Here is a 27,277-nt window from a genome sequence, read left to right as displayed (position 1 = left end):
AGCCATCAGGGCAGCAGAGGACAGGGAAGTAGCCAGGGTCCTGACACTTTGGACTGGGCTAAAGTAGCTATCAGTTAAAGAAAAGACACCTCCAGTTTGGGAGGGTTCATTCAGACGAAGCTTGGAGTGCCAAGCCAGACCTTCCTTTCAGGAAGCTGAGGTCCAAAGTCCAAGCAAAGAATCAATAGTCCTCTGCATAAATTCCCATAGCCAGAGTCCACAGCCTCTTCCTCCAAGCTACTGGGAGTGGAACTGGAGGCACTTCCAACACACAGGTGTGTCCTGACACTGCTTCTCCCCTTTCCTCTTTACTGCTTAAGAATCCATGTATCATCAGAAGTTATGAGCAGTCCTGAGGCCCTGAACATTAACTCAACACCCATAGCAGCTATAGCAGAGGTCAGAATTAGAGGAAGAACTACAGCTGGCACAAGACAGGCACTAGCAGGAGAAAGGCATTCTCTAAAAGCCCATCTGTCTCCCGGCAAAGAATGCCTCTGAGAAATTCTGACAGAAAAGATTAATGCAGCATTGAGACCAGCCTTAGACTCTCAGACAAGGATGATTTTTCCACATAGACTTTATTTTTGTTCTTTTAATTTTTAAACAAAACATTTTCCCCTGAAAATACAAGCTGATTTTTGCAAGGTTCACTATTCCTAACAAACACTGATGCCATTTTTTAATGTCTTATATAGATTGTGGCTTTGGAGACAATTTATTAGCTCCCAAGTAAAGCCTTCTGTCAGTGAGATTTCTATTACCAGGGTAACTGCAGGCAGAGACACAATGCAGACACAGCTGATAGAGGCCTGACTGTGCTTGAGTCTGCAAGGAAGGCCCTGGGCCAGGCAGCTGTCAGACCAGAGTGTGCAGCAGGTTTCCACAGACATAGGGGAGGATCTTGAAGCACTGAGGGGTAAATCCCCTTGTGGCTGCACCTACTTCCCTTTTCCTCTCCTCCCTACAAGCAACCACATGATTCTGTTAATGAATTCTATTGGGCCTACTAAGACCATTTTCTTTTATTTTTTACAGATTTATTTATTATTTGAAAGAGTTTACACAGAGAGAGGGGGAGAAAATGAGAGATGTAGAGAGATCTTCTATCTGCTGGATAACTCCCAAAATGACTGCAATGGCTGGAACAAGGCTTATAAGAAGCCAGGAACCAGGAGTTCTTCTGAGTCTCCCACATGGATGCAGAGACCCAAGCACTTGGGCCATTTTTTGCTCCTTTCCCAGGCACATGAGGAGGGAGCTGGATTGGAAGTGAAGCAGCTGGGACTCAAGCAGGTACCCATAGGAGATGCTGGCTTTGCAGGTGGTCGCTTAACCCACTACACCATAGCCTTGGCCCCTCATATCACTTGCCAATACAGACATCAGAAAGCACTGCTGACTTAGAGCAAATGCTTTTTAAAGAAAATCTTCATGCTACTTTTAAAAAAGATTCATTCATTTATTTGAAAGGCAAAGAGAGAGAGAGGAGAGAGAGAAAGTAAGTAATCTGTTCTACCTGCTGGTTCACTCCCCAACTGATCACAATGGTCAGCCCGGGGCCAGGCCAAAGCCAGGAGCTAAGAACTTAATATAGGTCTCCCACCTATGTGCAGGGGCCAAAGCACTTGGGGCCATGTTCTGCTGCTTTTCTAGGCATAGCAGGGAGTAGAATTGCAAGTGGAGGAGCCAGTATATAAACCAGTGCCCCATAATGAGATGCCCACACTGCAGACAGCTGCTTAGCTCAGTATACCACAAAGCTGGCCCCTTGGTACTAATTTTACATATGAATTCCACAGGGGACTTTCTGAAGGTCTTTCTACATGTGCCAGAGGGTCATTTCTCCTTCACCATGGATTTTCAAAAAAGTATCCATGAGTTGCAGATGGCCCTATGGTTTAGGAGAGATGCAAGGGCACCCCAACACCAGGCACATGTGAACAGGTTGATGAATGGATGATTGCATGTAGAGCCACCAGAAAGGCCAGTACCAATAGGGCACTAGCAAATCCTGGGGTCAGAGAGAAATGTGGATAACTTGGAAAAGCAAGCTATTTCTACTTGTATGCCCAGTCCTAGTGTACACGTATTTGAAAAGATTTATTTATTAAAATCAGAGTTACAAAGAGAGAGGGAATGACATAGAGATCTTCCATAAACTGGTTCATTCCCCAGATAACCACAATGGCAAGGGTGAGCGAAACTGAAGCCAGGAGCCAAGAGATTCATCTGGTTTTTCCATGTGGGTGACAAATCACACACACTTGGGACATATTCTGAAACTTTTCCCAGATCATTAGCAGGGAACTGGATCAGAAGTGGAACTGCCAGGACTCAAATGAGATCCTAGCTTAGCAGGTTGTTGCTTTACCAGTTATACCACAATGCTGTCTCTTTACTGTGTACTCTTAATTTAAAAATGACTAATTACAAAGCTTAAATTATTTTAGACATTGCAGTTATAGCAAAATTTTATTTTTGAAACTGAAGCAAAAACTTTCCAAATAATGATTGTTCATATTATTTTATAACCTCCTTATATGACAAAGAAAGGAATATTCAATACTGAGCTATTTGATTAAACAGTTAAGATTGTGTAGAGTATAAACATATTAGCCAATGAGATGAATTCAAGTTGAAGAAGCAATCATTTCCAGAGGTCAAATTTGCAGTTTTATATCTCAGATAATTCCCTAACTTATTTCATTGCAAGCAATAAATGCACTGTGAATGTAATTTATGGATACTGAGGCAAAAATCCTTTAAGTTGAAGAAACTTTTCTAATAATGACAACTGCCTTCAAATTCATTATTAACAAATTTAGGCATAATTTTAGTCTAAACAATCACAAAGTTAAATTTTATGTTAATGTTTTTGTTGTATTTTAGGAAAGGATAATTTCTTTTTCACTTGATATTAGCATTAAAGTAAACATGAATTTTAGCAGCTAAATTTGGATTATTTAATAAGTTTTATCTGTTCATATTTGATAATTTAAATTTATTTTTTCAAAACTTATTGATTTATTTGAAGATCAGAGTTACAGAAAGGGAAGAGAGACAGAAAGAGATCTGCTATCTACTAGTTCACTTTCCAAATGGCCAGAACGGCTAGGACTTGGCCAGGACAAAGCCAGGAGCCAGTATCTTCTTCCAGTTGGCATGAGCCCAAGGACTCAGGCCATCTTTCCCTGATTTTCCAGGTTAATTAGCAGGAATCAGGATCACAATTGCAGCAGCTAAGATTCTGATTGATGCCCATATGGGATGTCAGCATTGAAGAAGGTGGCTTCACTCATGGTGCCACAGTGCCAGTTCCATTTACTTGCTGTTTTTAGATCTTGTTTAGATGCCTGTGGAAATGTGGTCTTTCTAGTTTTTACTTTTTGAATACTATCATTAGTGGTACATTAAGCCTGTGATTATAGAGTGGATTGAGATTGTGTTTTACTTTTTCAAAAAGTAAAATAGAAATCAAAAAGAAAGGAAGGAAGGAGTGAGATTGAGGTAAGGAGAGAGGGAGGAAGCTTATCATCTTAGAATTGTACCTAGGAAACACATGGGATCTGTTCTCTTTATATTAATAAAAATTTTAAAACAATATTTTATCACAAGGGAAAGATACAATATTCTTTGCACATTATTGTAATGAATTAATATCTGGCTTCTCTGCTCTATGAGGTCACAGAGAGACATGTGTTCATGTTAACTACTGTAACCCCCAGTACCTTTCATGGTACCGTGCACATAGCAGGCATTCAATAAATACTTGTTGATTGAAAAAAAGTTACTTTTAAAATATGCACATGACTTCTGTCCAGAGGCAAGACACTAGCTGCCCTATGAGAAATAATATGCTCAATGACCAAAGCAGATTCCAGAAGGAAATATTGAATCATATGATAACTATAATAACAATTTGTCAAATGAGTATTGGTAATAACTCTCTGTGTTGTGGTTGGTAGTTGTTTGAATTAGTCTTGAAAAACATTCCATCCTAGATGTTAAAACAGTTTAAACAGTAGTTTGAGCCACCATTGTGTTAGTACACATGGGATCCTGCAGCACTGCTCAACCACATGAAGCTCTCAAAGTAGATAAAAGTCAGAGTCACTGTGATAATTGCTTCTTTTCTGTAACTTGCACAGCCAGGTGTGGTCCTAGCTCCATGCCTAGAGATGACACTGGAATGTGTTCCAATAGACAGCAAGATTCAGGGAAAGAGGTATAATATGAAGATGACCAAGTCCTTTTTGGGGAAACATAGTCCTGCTACTCAGGATGGGGTGTGAAATTTGGAGATGTGGAGGACTGACTGCCCAGCACCCTGTTCCATGGGCAGCAGGGTACAATAGTGAAAACTTAGTAAATAGCCAATGCAAAATGATCACACAAAATTAACTGAAAGAGTGGAGTCACACTTCTGCTGTACAAATATATAGACTGCAGGGTTCCTCCAGAAAGGGCAGAGTTGAGAGCCAAGTATCAGATAGCAACTCTGGAGCAAATTTCAGGGTAACACATAGATCTGGATTAACATCTAGTCAGATGTGAGGTGCCTCAGATGTACTGTCTCAGCCTGTCAGCCATGCCATGGGGGGTGAACATAACAGGACCACCAGCTTAAAGCTTTTTCCTTCCCATGATTTCTCTCCTTAGGTACCCATTCACCTCACACACAACAGGAGAGAGTGGCACTGCCCAAGGGGGCTCCCAGTGGTGGCCTGCTCCTGAGAGGCCTGCCTTGCATCATCCTTTGATCTGGATTATTTTTAGGGATTGTGGGATGGTGGCCTAAAATGACATCTGGAGAAAGTGTTGGAAAAATCTCTAACCCCATGGCTGTCTAAGGCTATAACCTCTGGAAGTAGGGGTTCAGTATGAGAATATCTTGTCCCAATTGTCTCTGATCAAGTTAGCTAAGTGACGACTATCTCTTGAATAGGTGCTTAGTCACCAGGCTTCTAAGTTCTGTTGTGTTCTATCACTAAGGAAGTGATGTCAACCCAGACTCCCCTTACCTGACCACTATCTCTGGCAGGGTCTCGAGGGTGGAGTGGCCAGGACAAGTCTGGTTTATTGTGAGCAGTATCTCCACTGCCAGCACACCTCAGTCCTAGATATAATGAGTGACAGAATGATCGAGGCATGGAGGACTCAGTGGCAGAGTGCTGAGTGGAAGGGAGGAAAAAATTTCAAGCTGTGGTTGCAACCAGAGGACTCCTAGGTGGGCAGGAAAGGACACAAGAGGTCTCCTTAGGCAGTCTATGGATCCAGATGGTGTAAAAACCAGGCTAGTAGCTGGGAACAGATACTCAGGGAGCTTTGAGGTGGTTGGGTGGTCAGGTTCCCTGTGTGTGGCTGTGAGGACCCCTAGGAGCTGGTGCTGAGTCCCACCACCATGTCACCAGGGAAAAACTGAGCGCTCCACTGTCACAGCTGATATTAATTTTTATGTCTTTGTGAGTGTGTATGCTGTAGGCCTAGGGTCAACCTAGCCTATGTACCTGTGGAAGGGTACAGAAGTGTGGGGAGGGAGGAGGTATGGTGTTGTAAGGCAGGGCAGGGGATGTGTAGGATGACCCTTGATCATAGGTGGGAATCCTGCCTGGAGCCGGGTCCCCTTCTGGGATGCCACATTGGGCCTTTTGTGACTCTCCACTTAGCAGAGGGAACAGACCTGTCTCCTCCAGGACTGATGGCACCCCCAACAAGAGGGGATTTGGCTTCTACCACCACCTAGGGAGGGGCAGTGGTATGGGCATAAGAGAAACAAACACCAGAGTTTGGGAGAGGTGGGTAGCAACAAGAAGCTACTTCTGTTCCCTTTCTTTCTTGAACATGATGGGAAGGGGGTGTCTGTCCCTCAGGTGGGCCCACAGTGCCTCCTGGAAGCACTGTGTACAGGCTCCAGTTCCCCGCCATGTGTTGGGCACTTTGGGTGCCTGACATGGAAACAGTGCCTATTGCAGGAGACACAGCATGAGGCTGGGAGTTGAATGCCTGGCCAAGAGGTGGGACTGGTCTCTTCTGTTCAGATTCTGAGCTTGCCTGGTGGGAGTTTTGGCACTCTAGGGGGCAGCTGGACTGGCCCAACACCTGGCCATGAAGCTCTATGCCTTCAGCCTGATCACTGGCATGCACCAGGCACCCAAGGCCTCCTCCCACCTTACGTGGATCCCACCTGCCTAGACTGTGATTCCAGCAGGTGATCCTGTGGTTATGAAATAATTTGTCCTATTATGATAAACTATTTTACATTTTAAAAACCTGACAAATTTTCTGTTTTTTAGATGATGTTAATGAAGTATCAAGCTATATTAGCCTTTTTTTTTTATTTTAGAACAGTTTTATTAAATTTACAAAATTTTTATTTAATGAATATAAATTTCCAAAGTACAGCTTATGGATTACAATGGCTTCCCCCATAACGTCCCTCCCACCAGCAACCCTCCCCTCACCTACTCCCTTTCCCCTTCCATTCACATCAGGATTCATTTTCACTTCTCTTTATATACAGAAGATCAGTTTAGCATACATTAAGTAAAGATTTCAACAGTTTTCTCCCACACAGAAACATAAAGTGAAAAATACTGTTTGAGTACTAGTTATAGCATTAAATCTCAATGCACAGCACACTAAGGACAAAGATCCTACATGAGGAGTAAGTGCACAGTGACTCCTGTTGTTGACTTAACAAATTGACACTCTTGTTTATGGCATCAGTAATCACCCTAGGCTCTTGTCATGAGCTGCCAAGGCTATGGAAGCCCCCTGAGTTCACTGACTCTGATCATATGTAGACAAGGCCATGGTCAAAGTGGAAGTTCTCTCCTCCCTTCAGAGAAAGGTACCTCCTTCTTTGATGACCCATTCTTTCCACTGGGATCTCACGCACAGAGATCTTTCATTTAGGTTTTTTGTTTTCCCAGAGTGTTTTGGCTTTCCATGCCTGAAATACTCTCATGGGCTTTTCAGCCAGATCCGCATGTCTTAAGGGCTGATTCTGAGGCCAGAGTGCTGTTTAGGACATCTGCCATTCTATGGATCTGCTGTGTATCTCACTTCCCATGTTGGATTGTTCTCTCCCTTTTTTATTCTATCAGCTAGTATTTGCAGACACTATTCTTGTTTATGTGATCCCTTTGGTTCTTAGTCCTATCATTATGATCAATTGTGAATAGAAATTGATCACTGGGACTAGTGAGATGGCATTGGTACATGCCACCTTGATGGGATTGAATTGGAATCCCCTGGTATGTTTCTAACTCTACCATTTGAGGTAAGTCAGCTTGAGCATGTCCCGAATTGCACATCTCTTCCCTCTCTTATTCCCACTCTTACATTTAACAGCAATCACTTTTCAGTTAAGTTTCAGCACTTCAGAAGAATTGTGTATTGATTACAGTATTCAACCAAAAGTATTAAGTAGAACAAACAAAAATACTAAGAGGGATAACATATCAAAAGCTATATTAGTCTTTAAAAAAGTACTTTTAGGGTTGGTGCTCTGGTGTATTGAGTAAAGCTGCTATCCTTGGAACAAGCATCCCGAATGGGCACCAGTTCGAGTCCCACTTCCTCTACTTCCAATATAGCTCCCTGCCAATGCACCTGGAAAATCAGTGCAATTTGGCCCAAGTGCTTAGGCTCCCATGCCCACGAAAGAGACCCATAGGAAGCTCCTGGCATTGGAATGGCCCTGCTAAACCCACTATGGCCATTTGGGGAGTAAGCCAACAAATGGAAGCCTTCTCTATCTCTCTCCCTCTCTTCCTCTCTCTCTCTCTCTCTCTCTCTCTCTCTCTCTCTCCTCTAGCTCTCCTCTCTCTTACTTTCAAATGTGTAAGTCTTTAAGCATACATTTTTGTGGTGCTGGGAACACTGGATTTCCATGTGCAGAAGCATGAAGCAAGACCCCTACCTTACACCTTACACAAAAATCCACTCAACATGGATTAAAGACCTAAATCTATGACCCAACACCATCAAATTATTAGAGAACATTGTAGAAACCATACAAGATATAAGCACCAGCAAAGATTTCCTGGAAAAGACCCTGGAGGCACAGGCAGTCAAAGCCAAAATTAACTATTACATCAAATTGAAAGTTTCTGTACAGCAAAAGAAACAGTCAGGAAAGTGAAAAGACAACTGACAGAATGGGAAAAAATATTTGCAAACTTTGCAACAGATAAAGTATTAATAACCTGAATCTACAAAGAGATCAAGAAACTCCACAACATCAAAACAAACAACCCACTTAAGAGATGGGCCAAGGACCTCAATAGACATTTTTCAAAAGAGGAAATCCAAATGGCCAACAGACACACGGAAAAATGTTCAGGATCACTAGCAATCAGGGAAATGTAAATCAAAGCCACAATGAGGTTTCACCTCACCCCAGTTAGAATGGCTCACATACAGAAATCTACCAATAACAGATACTGGCGAGGATGTGGGGAAAAAGGGACACTAACCCACTGTTGGTGGGAATGCAAACTGGTCAAGCCACTATGGAAGTCAGTCTGGAGATTCCTCAGAAGCCTGAATATAACCCAACCATACAACCGAGCCATACCACTCCTCGAATTTACCCAAAGGAATTTAAATTGGCAAACAAAAATTTATTTAATATATGCTAAATTGATCTTCTGTATATAAAGAGAATTGAAATTGAATCTTGATGTGAATGGAATGGGAGAGGGAGCGGGAGAGGGGAGGGTTGTGGGTGGGAGGGAAGTTATGGGGGGAAAAGGCATTGTAATCCATAAGCTGTACTTTGGAAATTTATATTCATTAAATAGAAGTTAAAAAATACATTTTTGGCAGAAAACCTTGAAGTATCTTACCTAGAATGCATCTGTGCAAAGGTGTCTTGGAAACATTTTAACTCTACTTCTTCATGAACATCTATAAAGCTTAGCATTTTCATGAACTTGAAAGAATATTTTAAAGACATCTGCATATATCTGCTTCATTTCAGCTTTATTTTAATCTGTTGGCTGTTTTCTTAATGGTGACATAACAAATTATAAAATTATACTTGTCATCTTTTTAGGTCTTCAATATTAAAATTTGAAGTGTAATATCGCTTTTCTATCTGCCACCTTTCTTAACAGACACTTTCCAGAACAGTTGTCTTAATTTATTTCTTTTACCTGATGCCTCCTTCTAAAAATTATTCCTGAATTATTATTCCTGATTATTATTCCTGATTTCTGAAAGAAATGAGGGAAAGTGTTTCCTTAAATAAGCCCAGTTCCAGTGCTATAATGTATTTTAAATTTCAAAAACACTATTTTTCCAAATTGAAATTATAAAATTTGAAAAACCAAAATAGCCTCATTAAAACCCTCTGCTACCATTCTATATTCACTTGTATATCAAAGTTTGGGAAAATTCATTTTTCTTTTCATTCTACAATTTAGTTAATAAACTTTTTTTCTAACCAGATAAGAAAAACAATGGTTTAAATTAGCATGCACTATGAAAACTGAATATAAACTCTCTTTCCATATATGAAAAACATGTATTTGCCAGCAGAATTTTCTGTTTTCATTCATAATGTTTAATTACTTCTGCATTCATAATAGTGTTACAAAATTTCCATATATGAAAAACATGTATTTGCCAGCAGAATTTTCTGTTTTCATTCATAATGTTTAATTACTTCTGCATTCATAATAGTGTTACAAAATTAAATGATAATTATACAAATTCTACTCTATTTATTGCATAGGATAGTACAAAACATTTACTGGGGCCGGCACTGTGGCATAGTGGGTAAAGCTGCCGCCTGCAGTGCCGGCATCCCATAAGGGCGCCAGTTTGATTCTTGGCTGTTCCACTTCCTATCCAGCTCTCTGCTATGGTCTGGGAAAGCAGTGGAGGATGGCCCAAGCCCTTGGGCCCCTGCACCCACATGGGAGACCCAGAAGAAACTCCTGGCTCCTGGTTTTGAATCAGTGCAGTTCGGGCCATTGCAGCCATTATTGGGGAGTGAATTGGTGGATGGAAGACCTCTCTCTCTCTCTGCCTCTCCTTTTCTCTGTGTAACTCTTTCAAGTAAATAAATAAATCTTTAAAAAATATTCATTTACAGATAAGATTTCTGCAGTTTCAGAAAATAAAACTGGTAAGATGATAGAACATTTCAACAGTAGAAGTGTAGCATCAAACTAGAAAAGAGATGAAAAGTTTTTGGAAAATTAGCTAAATACAAGCAAGTTATTTTTAAAGACTTATTAAAATCTTCAAACACTTTGTTTATTTTTTTATTTATTTGAAAGGCAGAGTTACAGAGGGAGCAGAGGCAGGGGATGGAGGGAGAGAAATCCTCCATCTAGGTTACTCCCTGAATGGCCATAAAAGCTGGAGCTGGGCCAATCCAAAGCCAGGATACAGGAGCTTCCTCCAGTTCTCCCACGTGGATAAAGAGGTGCAAGCATTTGGGAGACCTTCTGCTGCTTTCCCAGGCCATAGTAGGAAGCTGGATTAAAGGTAGAGTAGCCAAGTCTTTAATCAGCACCTATATGGGATGTTGGCATTCTAGGTGGCTGCTTACTCACTAAGCCACAATGCCAGAACTATCAAAGAGTTTTAAATCTCTTCTGCATTACAGAGTCTAAGCTTATTATATTTTATGTGATGTACAACACATAAAATTATCTATACACAGGAATTTAGGTAGAGGGATTTCTTTTTTAATTATTTTTAAATGTATGTATCTCATAAATACAACATTCTTCCCACTGCACCTGCCTGCGCACCTACTCCTGCTGTCTCCTGTTTTGCCCTAGAAAGAAAAAGATTTTATTGATTAGGGTCTCTTCTCCTTTTTTTAGTTAGTTGGGCCAATGGGGTGTCAATTTTGTTTATTTTTTTCAAAAAACCAGCTCCTCCTTTGGCTGATTTTTTGTAATATTTTTGGGTTCAATCCTGTTGATTTCTTCTCTGATTTTAACTATTTCTCTTCTCCTATTAGATTTGGGTCTGGTTTGCTGAAGATTTTCTAGATCCTTGAGATGAATTGAAAGCTCATCTATTTGGTGCCTTCCCAATTTCTTGATGTAGGCACCTTTTGATATAAACTTTCCTCTTAACACTGCTTTTGCTGTATCCCATAAGTTTTGGTATGTTGTGCTGTTATCCTCATTTACTTCCAGAAAATTTTTGATTTCTCTTTTGATTTCTTCTATGACCCATTGTTCATTCAGGAGCAGGCTGTTCAATCTCCATGTGTTTGCATATGCTCTAGAGATTCCTGAGTTACTAATTTCCAACTTCATTCCTCTATGGTCTGAGAAGCTGCATTGTATGATTCTAATTCTTTTGAATTTGCTGAGACTTGCTTTATGGCCTAGTATGTGTTCAATCCTAGAGAAGGTTCCATGTACTGCTGAGAAGAATGTAAATGCTTTCTGTGTAGGATGAAAAGCTCTGTAGATATCTGTTATATCCATTTGGGCTATAGTGTCATTTAAGTCTACTGTCTCCTTGTTGATCTTCTGTCCTGTTGATCTATTTCTGAGAGTGGAGCATTGAAGTCCACCAGTACTATTGTATTGGAGTCTAAGTCTCCCTTTAAGTCCTTTAACAAATCTTTTAAATAAACCAGTGCCCTGTAATTAGGTGCATATACATTGATAATTGTTATATCTTCCTGTTGAATTGATCCCTTAATCATTATACAGTGCCCCGCTTTGTCTCTCTTAACAGTTTTTATGTTAAAGTTTATGTTGTCCAATATTAAGATGGCTATACCCACTCTTTTTTTCATTTCTGTTGCCATGGAATATCTTTTTCCAACCTTTCACTTTCAGTCTATATGCATCTTTGTTGAAAAGATGTGTTTCTTGTAAGCAGGAAACAGATGGGTTTTGTTCCTTAACCCAAAAAGCCAATCTGTGTCTTTTAACTGGACAGTTCAGGCCATTAATGTTCAATGTGACTATTGATAAGTAGTAACTTTGTCCTGCCATTTTACCAAAGATATTTTATAATATATGCTCTGAACTTCCTGTGATCTTTTGCTGTGAGGCTTCCCTCCTTTACCTTCTTTCATATTGATGATCGTGTTTCTGTGTTTCTGTGTGTAACACATCTTTAAGCATCTTTCACAGGGCTGGATGAGTGGTGACAAATTCTTTCAATTTCTGTTTGCTATAAAAGGTCTTTATTTCACCTTTATTCACAAATGAGAGCTTTGCAGGATATAATATTCTGGGCTGGCAGTTTTTCTCTTTTAATACCTGTGCTATGTCTCAGCATTCCCTTCTAGCCTGTAGTGTTTCTGATGAGAAGTCTGCTGTGAGTCTAATTGGAGAATCTCTGAGAGTAATCTGACATTTCTCTCTTGCACATTTCAGAATCTTTTTTTATGTTTCACTGTGGTGAGTTTGATTACAACGTGCCGTGGTGAGGATCTCTTTTGGTCATGTTTACTAGGGGTTCTATGAGCTTCCTGTACTAAGATGTCTCTGTCCTCTCCAAACCTGGGAAGTTCTCTGCAAGTATCTCACTAAAATGGCCTCTAATCCTTTCTCTCTCTCCATGCCTTCAGGAACTCCTACAACCCGAATGTTGTTTTTTTTAATAGTATCCCGTAGATTCCCAACAATATTTTTTAAATTTCTAATTTCCTCTTCTTTTCTTTGGTTTGACTGTATCCTTTCCTGTTCTCTGTCTTCTAAGTCCGATATTCTCTCTTCTGTTTCACTGACTGTTTTTAAGGCTCTCTAATGCATTTGTCATTTGATCTATTGAGTTCTTCATTTCATTTTGATTTCTCTTCACTATCACACTTTCCTGTTCTACTAGCTTTTGCATTTCATTTTTGATTCCTCCTTAAGATTTCATTTTCATGACAGTGATTTTCTATCCTGTTCAGTAAGATTTCCGTAGCTCAAGCATTTGTTTTTGAAAACTTCTAATTGTTCTTATAAGTTTTTTGAAATCTATATCTTTCATTTCTTCCATCTCATCCTCTTTTTAATCATGGCTTAGGGTGTCTAGTTCATTTGGGGGTGTCATAATGTCTTCCTTGTTCTTGTTTCCTTGGTTTCTGCATTTGTTTCTTGGCATTGTGGAGATATTCTTTAGATTCTTCTTCCCTCACTGTGGTGTTTTTTCTTGTTTTGCTATGACTGTATTAAGTGGACTGTCTGCTTCTGATGGAGCCTTGGAGGCTTGATATGGGTGTGGCATGAGAGCTCTAGTTCCTCAGGGTTAAGGGTGTGCCAAAGTTGACACTCCCAGGTTAGGCATTGTAAATCTCTCTCTCTCTCTCTTTCTTTTTTTGATTCAAAAGGGAAGTAATTCTACACAGCTGAGCAGAATTGGAGGTAGTTGGCAGGCAAATGATATACCCACAGGAGCCAGAGATCGGAAGCTCTTTCCCAAGGACCACACAGGGAATCTGTTCTGCCCTCAGTGTGGGCTCAAATTCTCCTGAAGTCTCCCACTGGGTTGCCAAGGTTACCGAATTGTAGCATCTCTAAAGAGTACTCACATGAACTCCCTGAGTTCTCTCACCCACCGTCTCTTTTTTCACAGTCTCAGTTCATTAGCAGCACACATTCACTAGGTCCTAATCTCCTGTTATTTCACGCCCCTCCAGAGTCAGGTTTTTCTGCCTGGCTGTGCGTGGGTGCAGCCCTGAGGTCATGCTGCTTATGATGTATGTCCAAAATGGTGCCTGCTCTATGTCTTAAGCCACTATGGAAGTCAGTCTGGAGATTCCTCAGAAACCTGAAGATAACCCTACCATTCAACCCAGCCATACCTCTCCTTGGAATTTACCCAAAGGAAATAAAATTGGCAAACAAACAAGCTGTCTGCACATTAATGTTTATTGCAGCTCAATTCACAATAGCTAAGACCTGGAACCAACCCAAATGCCCATCGACAGTAGACTGGATAAAGAAATTATGGGACATGTACTCTACAGAATACTATACAGCAGTCAAAAACAATGAAATCCTGTCATTTGCAACAAGATGGAGGAATCTGGAAAACATTATGCTGAGTGAATTAAGCCAGTCCCAAAGGGACAAATATCATATGTTCTCCCTGATTGGCAACAACTAAATGAGTACCAAAGGGGAAACCTGTTGAAGTGAAATGGACAGTATGAGAAACAATGACTTTATCAGCTCTTGTCCTGACTGTTGATGTACAATGTAACACTTTATCCATTTTAGTATTTTTTTTTGTTCTAGTACTATTGCTAGAATTCTGTAATTAACACACAATTATTCTTAGGTGTTTAAATTTTAACTGAAAAGTGATTCCTGTTAAATATAAGAGTGGGAATAAGAGAGGGAGGAGATGTACAATTTGGGACATGCTAGTCGGACTTGCCCCAAATGGTGGAGTTAGAAACGTGCCAGGGGATTCCAATTCAATCCCATCAAGGTGGCATGTACCAATGCCATCTCACTAGTCCAAGTGATCAATTTCAGTTCACAACTGATGACACTGATAGGTTTAAGAGTCAAAGGGTTCACACAAACAACACTAGTGTCTGCTAATACTAACTGACAGAATCAAAAAGGGAGAGAAGGATTCATCATGGGAAGCAGGATACACAGCAGATTCATAGAATGGCAGATGTCCTAAATAGCACTCTGGCCTCAGAATCAGCCCTTAAGGCATTCAGATCTGGCTGAAGAGCCCATAAGAGTATTTTAGGCATGGAAAGCCAAGACAATGTGGGGAAAAAAAGAAGACCTAAATGAAAGATCTCTGAGAGTGAGATCCCAGTGGAAAGAATGGGACCATCAAAGAAGGAGGTACCTTTCTCTGAAGGGAGAGAACTTCCACTTTGACTATGACCCTGTCAGAAAAAGATCGAAGTCGGCGACTTCAAAAGGCTTCCATAGCCTTGGCAACTCATGACTAGAGCCTGGAGAGATTACTGACGCCATAAACAAGAGTGTCAAATTGTTAAGTCAACAACAGGAGTCACTGTGCACTTACTTCTCATGTGGGATATGCCCTTAAAGTGTTGTCCAATGTGAAGTAATTCTATAACTAGTACTGAAACAGCATTTTACACTTTATGTTCTGTGTGGGTGCAAACTGATGAAATCTTTACTTTATACTAAATTGATCTCCTTCTGTGTATAAAGATAATTGAAAATGAATCTTGATGTGAACGGAATGGGAGAGGGAGCAGGAGATGGGAGTGGTGCGAGTGGGAGGGTAATTATGGGGAGGAGAAAGCCATTGTAATCCATAAACTGTACTGGTGCCACAGCCAGAGGATTAGCCTGGTGATCCATGGTGCCGGCCCATAAATTTTAATTTGAGGGTGTACATTATATCACTAGAAAATCTTTTAAGTGGTTTTAGATATGAAATTTCATCATAACCATTGCCAATCTCATTCCCCCTCTGTTTAAATGTGTCACTTATTGAGTATCTAAGTCACTCTTTGAAATACCAGATATGTGTATGTTTAGGAAACTTAGAGTTCTTATAAAAATTTCACAGATGATATATGTAGCCAACATAAAAGTACAATGCAAATCATATATTCTCTGAAGACATGGGATATTTTTATCCTGTTAGTAGTTCTACAGCTTCTACAAGTGCAACTTTGAATAGATTATCAGCTTCTATACAACTTTATTTGTATATCTGCTAAAGGAAATAAAGTAAAATTCATGTTTTTTAAAGGAAAGTGAGATAAAATATCTTTTTTTTTTGACAGGCAGAGTGGACAGTGAGAGAGAGAGAGAGAAAGGTCTTCCTTTACCGTTGGTTCACCCTCCAATGGCCGCCGTGGCCAGTGCATCGCGCTGATCCAGAGCCAGGAGCCAGGTGCTTTTCCTGGTCTCCCATGCGGGTGCAGGGCCCAAGGACTTGGGCCATCCTCCACTGCACTCCCGGGCCATAGCAGAGAGCTGGCCTGGAAGAGGGGCAACCGGGACAGAATCTGGTGCCCCGACCAGGACTAGAACTCAGTGTGCTGGTGCTGCAAGGCAGAGGATTAGCCTATTGAGCCACAGCACCGGCCAAGATAATATGTCTTAAAAATGTGTGTAAACTTGCTTTTGATCCTATATCCAAATGAGTACCTTACATGAACTCAAGTAGAGAAATTATATGTGGTTCCTGTTGTCTTTTCTATTTTCCAATTCTCCACTAATATGTTTATGTTACTCTTATGTTAAAATGAAATATTAAAATAACATTCTAACAGTAGCTGCTTTATAGATAGGCATATAACAATAATTCCTTTTTAAATTGCTTATAAGAGCTAGGATTGTGGCACAATGGGTTAAGCCACCATCTGCAGTGCTGACAATGCACATGGGCACAGATTTGAATCCCTGCTGCTCCACTGCTATTGCACACATTTGGGGAATGAACCAGCAGGTGGAAGATGTGTGTGTGTGTGTGTGTTTGCGTTTGTGTGTGTGTATGTGTATCTTCCTCACTGGCTGTAACTCTGCCTTTTAAATAAAATAGAATAAATATTTTAAAATTGTATATAAAATACAAAACCTAAACATCATCCCCATGGATCTTTCATCAATTAATTCACTTTAAATATTTATGTTATTTTCTGAATATCTATGTTCTTTATCATGTGAATACTTCACTTTAAACAAATAATTGACTCATATAGATTTATCCTGTTCACTCAACAATTGGACTTTACTTCAGTGTTTAGAGGATTCAGTGAGATAAGATATAGGTAGTGGGTAGACAATCGCTTTGGAATTATTCAAAGTGCACCAGAATAAAAGTAAAAGACCATTAAACACATGAACTACATATTATTGGTAAGAATCTAGACTTCAACATCAGGTATACCTGTATTCAAATTTCAGTTCTGTCACTGACATCCTGGGTGCTTCTATAATATCTCTTTCCAATATCTACCTTCTGCATCAGTGATCATAGGACAATGACAACCTGTCTCAGAGTGTTAGTGAAAATTCAGTGAGGTAAGTAATACTTAGCAATAAGAGTGCCTGACGAAAATTCGGGACTCATTCATAGAATATTTTCTTGTGTAATCCATTTGAGATCATTTCTGAGGTTAATACAGCAGAATGGAGTTCCAAGATAGGTGAATATGGAAAAGATGTTTTTAGTTTGACCACAGGATAACAGAATTGAAGCAAAATAATTATATTCCAGGGCTGTGATGGAGAGTTTTCAGTGGAAATTCTACAGAAAGAAGGGAGTCTCTATGAAGTAATGTGGGCACTACAAACATGGAGCAGTGAGCAGTGACACCACCACCAACTTCCACAAGTGAGAGGCTGGAGGAGAAGCCATCTTCTTGGGACAAAGTGAGAAAAGTCTGTACCAACCCATGTCACTGGTGATATTGCCTGATTGAGAACTTTGTGGACACACTGACTTGGGTTTGGGTTTGTAATTCTTGTGGAGAGTATATAAGTTCCCACCTTATCCCATTAAAGGAGAGCAGACTGCCCTCTTCTCATTTCAGAACAAGGGTGCCTTGCAACTAGTTGGGGGGAGGGTGTGTGCTACCTTAATAAGGTGAGTAGAGGCTGCAGCAGCTCAGATGCATGTGACCAAATAATTTTATCACAGACTTTGAGTCTGGCCTGGTGGATTGGCAGAGGGCAGGCAACCTAGGAGGTATTCCCCTTGCTTCACTCTATCATGGGCACCCAGATATAAACTTCCAAGATGCAGCACTGAAAATCAGTGGTTATGGAAATGCCTTTGCTCTCTATTTGAATGGGGCAGGATCATAAGGCTCAGTGAAGCCACTGTTCCCCATAACCATAGGAGCCCTGTGCTCTATAAGTGGGGGAACTCTGTGACTGTATGGTAAGGTATGAGGTTAGCTGAGTCTCTGGGCAACCAGTGTGTCTGGATTCAGAGGCTCATAGTTGCCTGAATGTTTGGGGTGGGTCACTGCACAGGGCCGCAGGCTTATACTGAGGACATCACAGATACTTGGTGTGGTCCATGCACCTATGGGGTGGGGTTGTGTATCTAGTATTGGCTCATCTTGGGCATTGATCATCTTGGTAAAGATGAGTTGAAGCTATGATCATGTCAGGTGATATGATCATACTCTACTCCCTTCAAAAAATAGAGGAGATCTACCATACCCAGCTTGGCTATCATCCTGGATTCCTGCCCTACAATTGAGCACTGACTGGAACTCTAAGGTGCCACCCAGCACATGCCTCTGGATACCCACTCAAGGAAAAGACACCACACTAAACCACAGAGCATATTTCAAAGATAAAAGCCAGCAGAGTAGAAAACCAATAAGTGTTTCCACAAATGCCTACAGATAAATGTAGAAATACAAGAAACATGAACAAGGAAGACAATCTGACTCCTCATAAGGAATACCACAATGCATCAGTCATAAAATCTGAAGACAAAGGATTGATAAATTGCCTGAAAAAGAATTCAAAAATTGGCCATAAGATTACTCAAAAACACAGAGAAGGAAATGCATGAGTTAAAGGCATTCATACATGACATAGCTGAAAAACTTTGTCAGAAGATAGAGAGGTTGACAGGAAATCAAACTGAATTATTAGAAATGAGAATTCAATATGTCAAATAAAAATACAGTAGAAACCCTTAACAACATACTTTATAGGGCAGAAGAAAGAAATAGAAGACAAATTTTTTGAAATATCTAAGACAAAATAGAAACATTGAAAATAGTATATGAGAATTATGGGACACTATCAAATGACCTAACATAGATTCTGAGGGCTTCATGAAGATATGGGAACAGAGAATGGACTATAAAAACTATTCAGTGAAATAATAGCAGATAATGTCCCTAATTTGGAAAAAAAATATTGACAGCAATTACACGAAGCACATAAAACTCCTGACAGGATCATAAAAGATGTTACTAAGACACATTATAGTCAAACCTTCAAAAGTAAAACATTAAGATCCTAAAGTGTGTACAAAACATGCCAGATTACCTTCAAAAGATGTACAATTAGACTGGCAGATGATTTCTCATGAAACCCTACAGGGTAGGAGAGAATGGAGAGACGTAGTCCAAGTCTTCTTTTTTTTTTTTCTTAAAGATTTATTTATTTATTTGCAAGTCAGAGTTACTCAGAGAGAGAATGAGAGGCAGAGAGAGGGAGGTCTTCCATGCAGTGGTTCAATCCCAGGTTGGCTTCAATGGCCAGAGATGTGCTGATCTGAAGCCAGGAGCCAGGAGCTTCTTCCAGGTCTCCTACATGGGTGCAGGGGCCCAAGGACTTGGGCCATTTCCACTGATTTCCCAGGACATAACAGAGAGCTGGATCAGAAATGGAGCATCTGAGACTCGACCTGCACCCATATGGGATGCCAACACTGCAGGCGGAGACTTGGAATTCCAAAGCAAATAATAGAAATATTTATGGAAAAATGGTAAGACCTGGTCATTACTTATAAATTATAACTTTGAATGTAAGTAGCCTAAATTATCCAATTAAAAGATACAAGTCAGTGGAAATTCAGATACATATCAAAGAAAACTCAGCTATTTGTTATGTACAAGAAACACACATCACCACAAAGATACTCAGATTGAAAGTGAAAGATTAAAGGTCTTCACGATATCAGAAAGTAAAACAAGCAGGAACAGCAATTGTAATATCACACAAAATAAACAGAAAAAATGTTAAAAGAAACAAAGAAGGGTTTTGTGCAATTATTAATGGACCAATTGAAAAGGAAGATGTGCCTGCAGTAAATATATATCACCGATACCATGGTGCCTGGCAATTTAAAAAAATATTAAGGGTCTAAAAAGAGACATAGACATCAGTACAATAATATTAGGTGATTTTAACATTGCACTTTCATCAATGAACAGATCAACTGAAAAAAAAATCAACAAAGAAACAACAGCACTAATCTAATTTGTGGATCAAATAGTCCTAATTGATATCTACAGGACATTTCATAAAATAGCTGCAGAATACATATTCTTTTCATCAGTGAATGGAACTTTCTCAAAAGTAGACCATATGCTAGCCCATAAAACAAGTCTCAACAAATTAAAAAAACTGAGATCATACCATGTATCTTTTCTGAACCCAATGGGATGAAGCTGGAATTAACAATATAAAAAAACTATAGAAAATATGCAAACAAGTAAAGTCTAAAAAAACATGCTCCTGAATGAAGAGTGGGTCATAAAAGAAATAAAAAATGAAAAAAATTCATTGAAATGGGTGAAGATGACAACACTTCAAAATTTAGTACACAAAAGTGGAAGTATGAGAGAAGTTTGTAGAAATTAGTGCTACCCTGAAAAATCAGACAAGCATCAAATAAGTGATTGAAAAATGCATCTCAATGACCTGAAAAAACAAGAATAAAACAAACCAGAAATTAGTAGTATGAAAAAAATAATGAAAATTAGGGAAGAAATAAACAAATTTGAAACCCCCAAACCAAAAATAGATACAAATGATCTCTGAAATGAAAAGTTGAATTTTTGAAAAAATAAAATTGATGCACCAATGGCCCAACTAGACATAAAGAGATAAAATCCAAAATAATAAAATCAGAGATGAAGCCAGTGACGTGGCTTACTAGGTTAATCCTCTGCCTGCGGCACTGGCACCCCAGGTTCTAGTCCCAGTTGGGGTGGCAGATTCTGTCCCGGTTGCTCCTCTTCCAGCCCAGCTCTCTGCTGTGGCCTGGGAAGGCAGTGGAGGATGGCCCAAGTGCTTGGGCCCTGCACCTGCATGGGAGACCAGGAGGAAGCACCTGGTTCCTGGTTTTGGATTGGTGCAGCATGCTGGCCGTAGTGGTCATTTGGGGAATGAACCAACGGAGGGAAGACCTTTCTCTCTGTCTCTCTCTCTCACTGTCTAACTCTGCCTGTCAAAAAAAATCAGAGATGAAAAAGTATATGCTGGGGCCGATGCTGTATCACAGCAAGTTAATACCCTGGTTTGAAGCACCAGCATCCCATATAGAAGCTGGTTTGATCACGGCTACTTCACTTCCAATCCAGCTCTGTGCTGTGGCCTGGGAAAGTAGTGGAAAATGGCCCATGTGATTGGGCCCCTGCAACTGCATGGGAGACCCAAAGGAAGCTCCTGGCTCCTGGCTTTGGATCGGCACAGCTCTGGCTGTTGCAGACAATTGGGGAGTGAACGATCTGATGGAGGACATCTCTCTATCTCTGTGCCTCTCCTCTCTCTGTGTAACTGTTGCAAATAAATAAAAAAAAATCTTTAAAAAAGTGATATGCTACAAGAGATACTGCAGAAATAAAAAGAATCCCAGAAATTACTACAAACAGCCTTACAAATAGGAAAATCTAGAAGAAATGGAAACATTAGTGGACACAGTCAACCAAAATTGATGCAGAAAGATGTAAAAAACCTAAATAGACAATAACCAAGTCAGAGATTGAATCAGTAATAAAGACTCTCCCAGAAAAGAAAAGCCCAGGACCTGATAGCTTCATCGCTGATTTCCATCAAACTTTTAAAGAATAACTAAGTCATGTTACTTTCAAACTATTCAAAACAATTGAAAGGCAGGCTATCCTCCCAAATTGAGCCTCTTCTATGAAACCAGATTCACCTTAATTTCAAAACCAGGAAAGTGTACTCAAAGAAAAAGTACAATAAACCAATATCTCTGATGATATCAGAGGCAAAAATTCATAATAAGATGCTAGCTAATCAAATTAAACAATGTATCAGAAATATTATTCACCTAGATCTTTTGGGATTTATTGGTGGTATGCAAGGATGGTTCAACATAACAAATAAATAAATGTGATACATCACATTAACAAATTGAAGATTAAAAACTATATGACTATCTCAATTGATTCAGAGAAGGTACTTGATAAAACTACAACATACTTTCATGATAATAATCTTAAGCAAACTGGGTATAGAAAAAACATTCCAGGTGCCAGTGCCATGGGTCACTTGGTTAATTCTCTGCCTGTGGACCAGGCATCCCATATGGGTGCTAGGTTCTGGTCCCGGTTGCTTCTCTTCTAGTCCAGCTCTCTGCTGTGGCCCAGGAGGGCAGTGGAGGATGGTCCAATTCTTGGGCCCCTGCACCTGCATGGGAGACCATGAAGAAGCACCTGGCTCCTGGCTTTGGATCAATGCAGTGTGCTGGCTGTATTGGCCAGTTTGGGGGTGAACCAATGGAAAAGGAAGACCTTTCTCTCTGACTCTCTCTATCACTCTCTATAACTTTACCTGTCAAATAAATTTTTAAAAAAAGAAAAAGAAAAAACATTCCTCAACACAAGCAAAGAAATATGTGACTAACACAAAGCAAGTATTATATTGAATGGAGAAAAGCTGGGGGCATTCCCACTAAGATCTGGAACAAGACAAGGATGCCCACTTTTATGAATGCTATGCCATGTATTTTCTGGAAGATTTAACCAGAGCCACCTGGAAAGAATCATAGTATATATGTTTGTGCACATAATATCTGCATACTAAATTAATATAAAAAATTAAAATTTTAATTTTTAAAACAAAAAAAAATTAAAAAGAAAATAACACACTATATTCCATTCTCTACAGTTATCCCTTAAAAGAAAAATGCTTAGTAGTTAAGGTAAAACTGGAATAGATTATGAAAAAATAAACTTTAGAATTAAATTATCAGCGAAAGGACCTACTGGGAGAGCAGGGTCGCCCACCACGCAGAAGCCAAACCACGGGAGCCACAGAGTCTGAGCGCCAGTACGGGAAGGGGAGTCTATGTGACAAAGAAACCAGCCGGGAGAGGAGAGACACCCAGGGCTCCAAGTCCACACATCGGCGCTGGAAGTGGAGGTGAGCTTAGTAACCGGAGACATTGGCGGGGAAACGGCAGACAGAATTTTAGAGGGACGCGGGTTTTGAAGCGGGAAAGCCCAACAGACTACAGGAGAGAAGGAAAAATAAATAAATAAATAAATAAAAAGGTGGGGGCATACTGGTACAGACAAGTTCCACTCTCTGCCAACCTTGCAAAGACCAGCAAGAGACAAAGAGCTGGGATATACATAATAAAAGGGGAGAGTTAAGACTACAATTCAGTAGCCTAGGCAACCCAGTGGGAGTCCACAGGATTCTTTGGGTAGAAGCCAGCGAAGCTAAATACCATCCATTCTGCTCAGCCTTGCAGTATTACTTACCTCCTGAACAAAAAATAAAATAAAATAAAATAAAATAAAATAAAATAAAATAAAATAAAATAAATGAATAAATAAATAAATAAATAGAGATTTACCACGCATAACCTGAGGGTGTCACCTTTGCACACCTGTAACCCTGAAGAACCAAGCAGAGCTCTCAGGCCACACCCATCTCAAGCCTCCAAGGCTCCTCCATCAGCAGGCAGTACACTTAACACGGACATAGTATAAAAAAAAAACTCACAGTGAGGGAAACAGAATTAACCATGCCAAGCAATAAACACAGAAATCGAGGGAACAAGATCAACGATGACATTATGATGCCTCCAAATAAACCAAACACCCCAAGCCAAGATTAAAAAGATGATGAGATGGAAGAAATGCAAGATACGGGTTTCAAAAAATTTATGATAAGAACATTTAGAAGTTTTCAAAAGCAAATCCTTGAACTACAGAAATCCTTATTGGGCAGGATTGAGAATCTCTCTCATGAAAATGAAATTTTAAGGAAGAATCAAAATGAAACGCAGAAACTAGTAGAACAGGAAAGTGTGATAGTGAAGAGAAATCAAAATGAAATGAAGAGCTCAATAGATCAAATGACAAACACATTAGAGAGCCTTAAAAACAGAAAGGGTGAAGCAGAAGAGAGAATATCAGACTTAGAAGACAGAGAACAGGAAAGTATACAGTCAAACCAAAGAAAAGAAGAGGAAATTAGAAATCGAAAAAATATTGTTGGGAATCTACAGGATACTATTAAAAAAAACCAACATTCGAGTTCTAGGAGTTCCTGAAGGCATAGAGAGAGAGAAAGGATTAGAAAGCCATTTTAGTGAGATACTAGCAGAGAACTTTCTGGGTCTGGAGAAGGACAGAGAAATCCTAGTACAGGAAGCTCACAGAACCCCCAATAAACATGACCCAAGGAGATCCTCACCACGACACGTTGTAATTAAACTCACCGCAGTGAAACATAAAGAAAAGGTCCTAAAATGTGCAAAAGAGAAACGTCAGATTACTCTCAGAGGATCTCCAATCAGACTCACAGAAGACTTCTCATCAGAAACACTACAGGCTAGGAGGGAATGGTGAGACATAGCACAGGTGCTAAGAGAGAAAAATTGCCAGCCCAGAATATTATATCCTGCAAAGCTCTCATTTGTGAATAAAGGTGAAATAAAGACCTTTCATAGCAAACAGAAATTGAAAGACTTTGTGGCCACTCGTCCGGCCCTGCAAAAGATACTTAAAGATGTGCTACATTCAGAAACACAGAAACAGGGCCATCAATATGAAAGAAGGGAAAGGAAGAGCACCTACCAGTAAAAGAGCATGGGAAGCTCAAAGCATAGACTAGAAAATATCTCTGGGAAAATGTCAGGGCAAAGTCACTACATATCAATAGTCACATTAAATGTGAATGGCCTGAACTGTCCAGTTAAAAGACACAGACTGGCTGACTGGCTTAAGGAACAACACCAAACTATTTGTTGCCTATAAGAAACACATCTCTCTAACAAAAATGCATGCAGACTGAAAGTGAAAGGTTGGAAAAAGATATTCCATGCCAACAAAAACCAAAAAAAAGCAGGTGTAGCCATATTAATATCAGACAAAATAAACTTTAATACAAAAACTGTTAAGAGAGACAAAGATGGGCACTATATAATGATTAAGGGTTCTATTCAACAGGAAGATATAATAATTATCAATGTATATGCACCTAACTACAGGGCACCAGTCTATTTAAAAGATATGTTAAGGGACTTAAAGGGAGACTTAGATTCCAATACAATAGTACTGGGGGACTTCAATACTCCACTCTCAGAAACAGATAGATCATCCAGACAGAAGATCAACAAGGAAACAGCAGATTTAATTGACACTATTGCCCAAATGGATCTAACAGATATCTACAGAACTTTCAATCCTATATCTAAAGACTTTACATTCTTCTCAGCAGTGCATGAAACCTTCTCTAGGATTGATCACATACTAGGTTATAAAGCAAGTCTCAGCAAATTTAAAAGAATTAGAATCATACCATGCAGCTTCTCAGACCACAGTGGAATGAAGCTGGAAATTAACAACTCAGGAAACCCCAGATGGTATGCAAACACATGGAGACTGAACAACATAACAACAGACACCACAGAAATAAAAAGAATCATCAGAAATTACTACAAGGACTTGTATGCCAGCAAACAGGAAAACCTATCAGAAATGGATAGATTCCTGGACACATGCAATCTACCTAAATTGAACCATGAAGACATTGAAAACCTAAATAGATCCAAAACTGAAACAGAAATTGAAACTGTAATAAAGGCCCTCCCAACAAAGAAAAGCCCAGGACCAGATGGATTCACTGCTGAATTCTACCAGACATTTAGAGAACTAATTCCATTTCTTCTCAAACTATTCAGAACAATCGAAGAAGAGGGAATCCTCCCAAATTCTTTCTACGAAGCCAGCATCACCTTAATCCCTAAGCCAGAGAAAGATGCAGCACTGAAAGAAAATTATTTTTATTTGTGTGGTATCTGTTGTTACATTTCCTTTTTCATCTCTGAGTTAACTGATTTGGATCTTTTCCTTCTTTTTTGATTAGTTACAACAATGACATATAAATTTTATACATTTTTCAGGAAAATAGCTTTTCATTTCACTAATTTTGGCTTTACTTCTGTTTCTTTCTTCTCTAATTAATTATTTATTCTCTCCTAATAGTTTTGGGTTTGGTTTGTTATTGATATTCTAGGTTTTTGAGATGCATCAATAGCTCATTTATTTGCACCTTTCCAGTTTCTTCATGTAGAACTAATTGCTGAGGCCGGCACAGTGGTGCACTGAGTTAATCTTCCGCCTGTGGTGCTGCCATCCCATATGAGCACTGGGTTCTAGTCCTGGTAGCTCCTCTTCCAGTCCAGCTCTCTGCTGTGGCCTGGGAGGGCAGTGGAGTATGGTCCAAGTGCTTGGGCACCTGCACCAGCATGAGACACCAGGAAAGAAGCTCCTGGCTCCTGGCTTTGGATCAGCATAGCTCTGGCCATGGCGGCCATTTGGGGAGTGAACCAATAGAAGGAAGACCTTTCTTTCTCTCTCTCACTGTCTATAACTCTGTCAAATAAACAAATAAAAATCTTTTTTAAAAAAAGAAGCAATTGCTATGAACTTTTCTCTTAAAATTGATTTTATTGTATTCTATAGATTTTGATATTATGTATTCTCATTTTCATTTGTTTACAGACTTTTTTATTTCTCTTTTGATTTCTTTTATGATCCATTGTTCATTCAGGAGCATGTTGTTCAGTCTCCATTCTTGAGTTGTTGATTTCTAGCTTTATTTCACTGTGGTCAGAGAGGATGCATGCAATGATTTCGATATTTTTTTAATTTGCTGAGACTTGCTTTGTGGCCTAGCATATGTTCAATCCTAGAGAAAGTCCCATGAACTGATGAGAAGAATGTGTATTCTGCCACTGTGGGGTGAAAGGTTCCATAGACACCATTAGATCTATTTGTTCTATTGTGTCAATGAACTCTATTGTTTCCTTGGTGATTTTCTGTTTGGTTGTTCTGTCCACTGAAGAAAGTAGGGTATTGAAGTCCTTCATTACCATTGTGTTGGAGTCTATGTCTCCCTTTCAGTCTATTAACATTTTTAAGTGGCCAGAAGCCCTGTAATTGGGTACATATACATTTTTTGTAGTCACATTTTAATCATTACATAATGTCCTTCATTGTTTCTATTTTTTTAAAGATTTTATTTGAGAGGTAGCGTTATAGACAGTGAGAGAGAGACAGAGAGAAAGGTCTTCCTTTCACCTTTGGTTCACCCCAAAGCCAGGAGCTCCTCCAGGTCTCCTACATGACTGCAGAGGCCCAAGGACTTGGACCATCTTATACTGCTTTCCCAGGCCTTAGCTCAGAGCTGGATTGAAAGAGGAGCCACTGGAATTAGAACTGACACCCCTATGGATGCTGGTGTGCGAGTGGAGGATTAACCTTCTGTGCCATGGCACCGGCCCCTCTTTGTCTCTTTTAATACTTGTTATGTTAAAGGCTATTTTGTCTGATATCAGCTTTTTTTAGTTTCTGCTAGCAGGAAGAATCTTTTTC

This window comes from Oryctolagus cuniculus, chromosome Y (assembly GCF_051225735.1).
Source record: "Oryctolagus cuniculus isolate XC-2025 breed Fujian yellow rabbit chromosome Y, ASM5122573v1, whole genome shotgun sequence".
NCBI classification, from domain to species: domain Eukaryota; kingdom Metazoa; phylum Chordata; class Mammalia; order Lagomorpha; family Leporidae; genus Oryctolagus; species Oryctolagus cuniculus.
The sequence above is the reverse complement of the archived record's forward strand: the minus strand, read 5'-3'. Positions refer to the sequence as shown.